This window comes from Pteropus vampyrus, unplaced genomic scaffold (assembly GCF_000151845.1).
Source record: "Pteropus vampyrus isolate Shadow unplaced genomic scaffold, Pvam_2.0 Scaffold51, whole genome shotgun sequence".
NCBI classification, from domain to species: domain Eukaryota; kingdom Metazoa; phylum Chordata; class Mammalia; order Chiroptera; family Pteropodidae; genus Pteropus; species Pteropus vampyrus.
Window position 1 is genome coordinate 5,548,261 of NW_011888832.1, and position 6,509 is coordinate 5,554,769.

At 46.7% G+C, this 6,509-nt stretch overlaps 1 protein-coding gene and 1 pseudogene across 1 annotated transcript in view; both read left to right on the forward strand.

Moving 5' to 3' along the window:
* Nucleotides 1-6,509, forward strand: part of BRD7 (bromodomain containing 7) — a 43,095-nt gene that overhangs the window by 2,387 nt on the left and 34,199 nt on the right. The gene's annotated exons all lie outside the window — the stretch shown is intronic.
* LOC111739607 lies at nt 922-1,040 on the forward strand (annotated as a pseudogene).

The window sequence follows — 6,509 nt, forward strand, 5'->3', positions numbered from 1 at the left end:
GATCTCAGAAGCTAAGCAGGGTCGGGCCTGGTTAGTACTTGGATGGGAGACCACCTAGGAAGACCAGGTGCTGTAGGCATTAAAAAAAAATAAAAATTAAAAAAAAAACCACTCCAGGGGTAGACTCGTGGTTTGGTTTGTCCCTGAATTCTACATCATCATGGTTCAGGGTTGGCACACGATCTAAATCAGCACCATCATATAACTCCATGACTTTTGCTGGATCTATGAGGATGTCAGCCTGGAGCTGCTGGAGGCCACCGGAGCCTGTCTGAGAATAGGACCAATGCAGAGGAAGCAGAGCCAAGAGATAGCGAAAGAAAGCCCGACTCTTATGACATCATTTGAGCTCCCGGTTATAGCCATATCTGGCACTCGGCCTCGTTATGGGTGGGTCTCTGACACCACCGAACAAAGGCATTCTGACTCTCATGGAGGCTGAGCAATTCGATGATGAAGACCAGGCATCGTGATTCCCAGTCCGGTGCCCTTACCCTGTATTGTGTTCCCGATGATTTTATCCAACCTCACAATCAAACTGGAGTGATCTCTGTGGCTTTATGGTCTGCAAAAAGATAGATATTTTAAAAATAAAAACATCTGATCATAACAGCATTTTGTCTAACCGAATCACAGAGTCATGGGAGGGTCCCCCAAGATCATACCACTGAGTGGTTTTCAAAGACTTTTTTTTTGCAACTCCTTGTTTCAGATGAGGTCTTAAGCAGAGCTCCTACATATAAGAAACAAAAGCTCTATCTTTTTATCTTTATAAAAAGTAGATGCTAAAACTTCACTTAAAAGCTCTATCTTTTAAAAGATAGAGCTTTTAAGTGAAGTTTTAGCATCTACTTTGTATAATCAATAAAGACCCGAATTTTAATGTATTTGTTTCCAAGGTATAAAAAATGGTTATACAGGGTCTATGGCTATGCCACCCTGAACAAGCCCGATCCTGTCTGATTTTGGAAGCTAAGCAGGGTTGGGCCTGGTTAGTACTTAGATGGGAGACCACCTAAGAAGACCAGGTGCTGTAGGCGTAAAAAATAAAAAATAAGGGATTGTCAACTGACAAGGTCTTTGCAATCTGTGAGGTCAACCAAGGGTTGCCTTACCTAAAAAAAATGTCTATACAGGAAATGGATAGAAAAAGTCAATGAAACTAAAAGCTGTTTCTTTGAAAAGATAATAAAAATCAATAAGCCTCTAGCCAGGCTAAGAAAAAAAGAGAGAGGGTACAAATTACTAATATGAGAAATGAAAGCTGAGACATCACTAGAAAATCTGCAGGCATTAAAGGATGATAAAGGAATATTTCCAATAACTCTGTGCCCACAAATTTGATAACCTAGATGAAACGGACCAAGTCCTTGAAAGATACAACAAGCCAAACTCACACAAGAAATAGACCATCTGAATAGGCCTAAATTTATTAAAGAAATTGAATCAATAATTAATAACCTTTCGAAACAGAAGGCACCAGGCCAGTAGGTTCACCAGCAAAATCTATCAAATAGTTAAAGAAGAAATTATACCAATTTTCTACAACCTCTTTCAGAGAGTGAAAGCAGAGGAAATACTTTCTAACTCGTTCTATGAGGCCAACATCACCCTAGTACTAAAACGAGACAACCACATTACAAGTAAAGGAAACTACAGACCAGTATGTCTCATGAACACAGCTATAAAAATCCTAAACAAAATATAGCAAATAGAATCTAGTAATGTATGAAAGAATTATACACCATGAGCAAGTGGGACTTATCCCAGGCATGCAAAGTTGGTTCAGCATTCAAAATCAATTAATGTAATCCATCGCACCAGCAGATTAAGAAAAAAAAAAATCACATGATCATGTCAATAGTTGCTGAAAAAACATTTGACGAAATCCAACACCCATTCATGATTTTTTAAAATCTCTCAATAAACTAGGACTAGAGAGGAACGTCCTCATCTCAATAAAGAATATCTACAAAAAACCTACAGCGAACACCATACTTAATGGTGAGAAACTCGAAGCTTTCCTTCCAAGATCAAGTCAAAGCGAGGATGTCCCTTCTCACCACGGCTTTTCAACACCACTAGCCAATGCAATAAGACAAGAAAAGGAAATACATATTAGGAAGGAAGAAATAAAACTGTCTTTGTTCGCAGACTACCTGATTATCTATGTAGACAATCTGAAAGAATCAATAAAAAACAAATGGGGAACCAATAAATGATTATAGCAAGGTTGCAGGATACAGGTTACTATAGAGAAGCCAATCATTTTCCTGTACACTAGCAATGGATAAGTGGAACAGATTCCCATCAACCTAGGAAGTTCTGCTTCTAGAGCACCCAACTTAAGACTCATCCTCTGGGTCAATGTGGCTTCCTCGGAGGGAGAGGCTTTGCTTGAACCCCCAGGCTGACTCAGAGTCCTGTCATAACAGCACCTGGTTTTCCTTCGTAACAATTTTTACAACTGCAATTAAATAATTATCTGTGCAATTTCCTGTTTAATGTGCCTCTCCCTCACCAGACTGCAAGCTCCACGAGGAGAGGACCACATCTCTCTTGCTCCCACTAGGTTCCAGCACCAAGCACAGCACCTGGCACAGCACTGGGCATTCAACAAAATTAGATGAAGGAAGGAAAACAGGGAGACAATTAGATCAAGGTTTCCAGGTTTATCTTTGTCACAGCAGAATCTGAGTCCAAATGACTTTTGGCATTGTCAGCAGTGGGCACTGTGGCTTCGACTCGCAGCCCTCCAGCAAGCAGCTCCAAGGCCCTGAGGGCAGACACAGCTCAGGTTCCCACATGCACAGCTGCCATCTGCTGCCTCTCTTTTGTTCACTCAGAGGCAGGCGGCTGAGGCAGCTCCGCCTGCGACCCTGAGCAACCCTGGAAGCTGCACTGTTGACAGCCTGTCACAGCGAATCACCTCGGGCTGCTGCATCCCCAAAGAGCTGCCCACTGAACCATCCCTGGTCCCCCTGGGGGCCCCTCCCTGCAATACTAACAGGCTGGTGCCAGGGTGGCCTGTCTGTGCTGCCAATCTGGGGCACCTACTATAGCTGCTGGAGGCCTGGGCTTGAGAAATGTCATCTCCCGCCTCTTCCTCCAGTGACAGAGGGCAGGTACCCACAGAGTACCCCGGAGAATGGGCTCTTTCCCACACGCTTTCTATTTTTTCACACTTGGACAAGAAGCCTCTTCACTCTTCACTTCCTTGGCCCTTGTGCCAACCACACGGCCTGCACGGGGCCGGTGCTGCCCACTCCTCAGAGGGGAAAACTGAGGTTCAGGCAAAAGAAGACAAGAGAAGTGAGTAGCCCAGGGACAGCTGGCCTTGGGAGTGCCTCGCCCGGCCTCGCTGCTGTAGGAGGGGGCTCTGAGGAACATAGCAGGGCAGAGGTGAGAGTCTCAAAACCCTGGGTGTTCATGGCTTTTTACCTGCCTGGACCATGGGGTCAGCTCCCCGTAAGCCTCTTTCATCTGTTGGCTGTAAGGGAATACCTGTAAAGGGTCCTCACTGGCTCTCCCAGCACTGCCCTGAACAGGGGAGGCCATACTCTACCCCCAGGGTCAGGTGTCCAGGACATTAGCTGTGTCCCACAGCCTCTTTTCATGAGAGCACTGAGGTCTGGAGGCCCAGCTGTGATGGCAGCCTGGCACACTTAAGAGTCATGAGTTCGCTAAGGGCTTGGCCTGCCCTAGCCTCAGGCGCCCGGGCAACGAGTCCTCTGCTGAGAGGTCTGGGCAGAGGCTGTTTCCTGGGAATGCCACACCCCCCAGTGGCCAGCCTTCCTCAGTACCTCTCTCCTCCTCCTCCTCAGACTCCCTCAGAGGCCACCAGTCACCTCCTATCCCCAACCAAAAAACCCTCAGAAGAGGAAGGTGAGAGGAAATCATGATCACAAAACAGTAATAATTATTCATTCATTCATCCAACAAATATTTCTTGAGGGACTGCGCTGAGCCCAGCTCTGTGCCTTGGCTGAAGGCTGCCCTGTTTCTTGTCAGTGGGCCATCTGAATAGGCCTAAATTTATTAAAGAAATTGAATCAATAATTAATAACCTTTCGAAACAGAAGGCACCAGGCCAGTAGGTTCACCAGCAAAATCTATCAAATAGTTAAAGAAGAAATTATACCAATTTTCTACAACCTCTTTCAGAGAGTGAAAGCAGAGGAAATACTTTCTAACTCGTTCTATGAGGCCAACATCACCCTAGTACTAAAACGAGACAACCACATTACAAGTAAAGGAAACTACAGACCAGTATGTCTCATGAACACAGCTATAAAAATCCTAAACAAAATATAGCAAATAGAATCTAGTAATGTATGAAAGAATTATACACCATGAGCAAGTGGGACTTATCCCAGGCATGCAAAGTTGGTTCAGCATTCAAAATCAATTAATGTAATCCATCGCACCAGCAGATTAAGAAAAAAAAAATCACATGATCATGTCAATAGTTGCTGAAAAAACATTTGACGAAATCCAACACCCATTCATGATTTTTTAAAATCTCTCAATAAACTAGGACTAGAGAGGAACGTCCTCATCTCAATAAAGAATATCTACAAAAAACCTACAGCGAACACCATACTTAATGGTGAGAAACTCGAAGCTTTCCTTCCAAGATCAAGTCAAAGCGAGGATGTCCCTTCTCACCACGGCTTTTCAACACCACTAGCCAATGCAATAAGACAAGAAAAGGAAATACATATTAGGAAGGAAGAAATAAAACTGTCTTTGTTCGCAGACTACCTGATTATCTATGTAGACAATCTGAAAGAATCAATAAAAAACAAATGGGGAACCAATAAATGATTATAGCAAGGTTGCAGGATACAGGTTACTATAGAGAAGCCAATCATTTTCCTGTACACTAGCAATGGATAAGTGGAACAGATTCCCATCAACCTAGGAAGTTCTGCTTCTAGAGCACCCAACTTAAGACTCATCCTCTGGGTCAATGTGGCTTCCTCGGAGGGAGAGGCTTTGCTTGAACCCCCAGGCTGACTCAGAGTCCTGTCATAACAGCACCTGGTTTTCCTTCGTAACAATTTTTACAACTGCAATTAAATAATTATCTGTGCAATTTCCTGTTTAATGTGCCTCTCCCTCACCAGACTGCAAGCTCCACGAGGAGAGGACCACATCTCTCTTGCTCCCACTAGGTTCCAGCACCAAGCACAGCACCTGGCACAGCACTGGGCATTCAACAAAATTAGATGAAGGAAGGAAAACAGGGAGACAATTAGATCAAGGTTTCCAGGTTTATCTTTGTCACAGCAGAATCTGAGTCCAAATGACTTTTGGCATTGTCAGCAGTGGGCACTGTGGCTTCGACTCGCAGCCCTCCAGCAAGCAGCTCCAAGGCCCTGAGGGCAGACACAGCTCAGGTTCCCACATGCACAGCTGCCATCTGCTGCCTCTCTTTTGTTCACTCAGAGGCAGGCGGCTGAGGCAGCTCCGCCTGCGACCCTGAGCAACCCTGGAAGCTGCACTGTTGACAGCCTGTCACAGCGAATCACCTCGGGCTGCTGCATCCCCAAAGAGCTGCCCACTGAACCATCCCTGGTCCCCCTGGGGGCCCCTCCCTGCAATACTAACAGGCTGGTGCCAGGGTGGCCTGTCTGTGCTGCCAATCTGGGGCACCTACTATAGCTGCTGGAGGCCTGGGCTTGAGAAATGTCATCTCCCGCCTCTTCCTCCAGTGACAGAGGGCAGGTACCCACAGAGTACCCCAGAGAATGGGCTCTTTCCCACACCCTTTCTATTTTTTCACACTTGGACAAGAAGCCTCTTCACTCTTCACTTCCTTGGCCCTTGTGCCAACCACACGGCCTGCACGGGGCCGGTGCTGCCCACTCCTCAGAGGGGAAAACTGAGGTTCAGGCAAAAGAAGACAAGAGAAGTGAGTAGCCCAGGGACAGCTGGCCTTGGGAGTGCCTCGCCCGGCCTCGCTGCTGTAGGAGGGAGCTCTGAGGAACATAGCAGGGCAGAGGTGAGAGTCTCAAAACCCTGGGTGTTCATGGCTTTTTACCTGCCTGGACCATGGGGTCAGCTCCCCGTAAGCCTCTTTCATCTGTTGGCTGTAAGGGAATACCTGTAAAGGGTCCTCACTGGCTCTCCCAGCACTGCCCTGAACATGGGGAGGCCATACTCTACCCCCAGGGTCAGGTGTCCAGGACATTAGCTGTGTCCCACAGCCTCTTTTCGTGAGAGCACTGAGGTCTGGAGGCCCAGCTGTGATGGCAGCCTGGCACACTTAAGAGTCATGAGTTCGCTAAGGGCCTGGCCTGCCCTAGCCTCAGGCGCCCGGGCAACCAGTCCTCTGCTGAGAGGTCTGGGCAGAGGCTGTTTCCTGGGAATGCCACACCCCCCAGTGGCCAGCCTTCCTCAGTACCTCTCTCCTCCTCCTCCTCAGACTCCCTCAGAGGCCACCAGTCACCTCCTATCCCCAACCAAAAAACCCTCAGAAGAGGAAGGTGAGAGGAAATCATGAT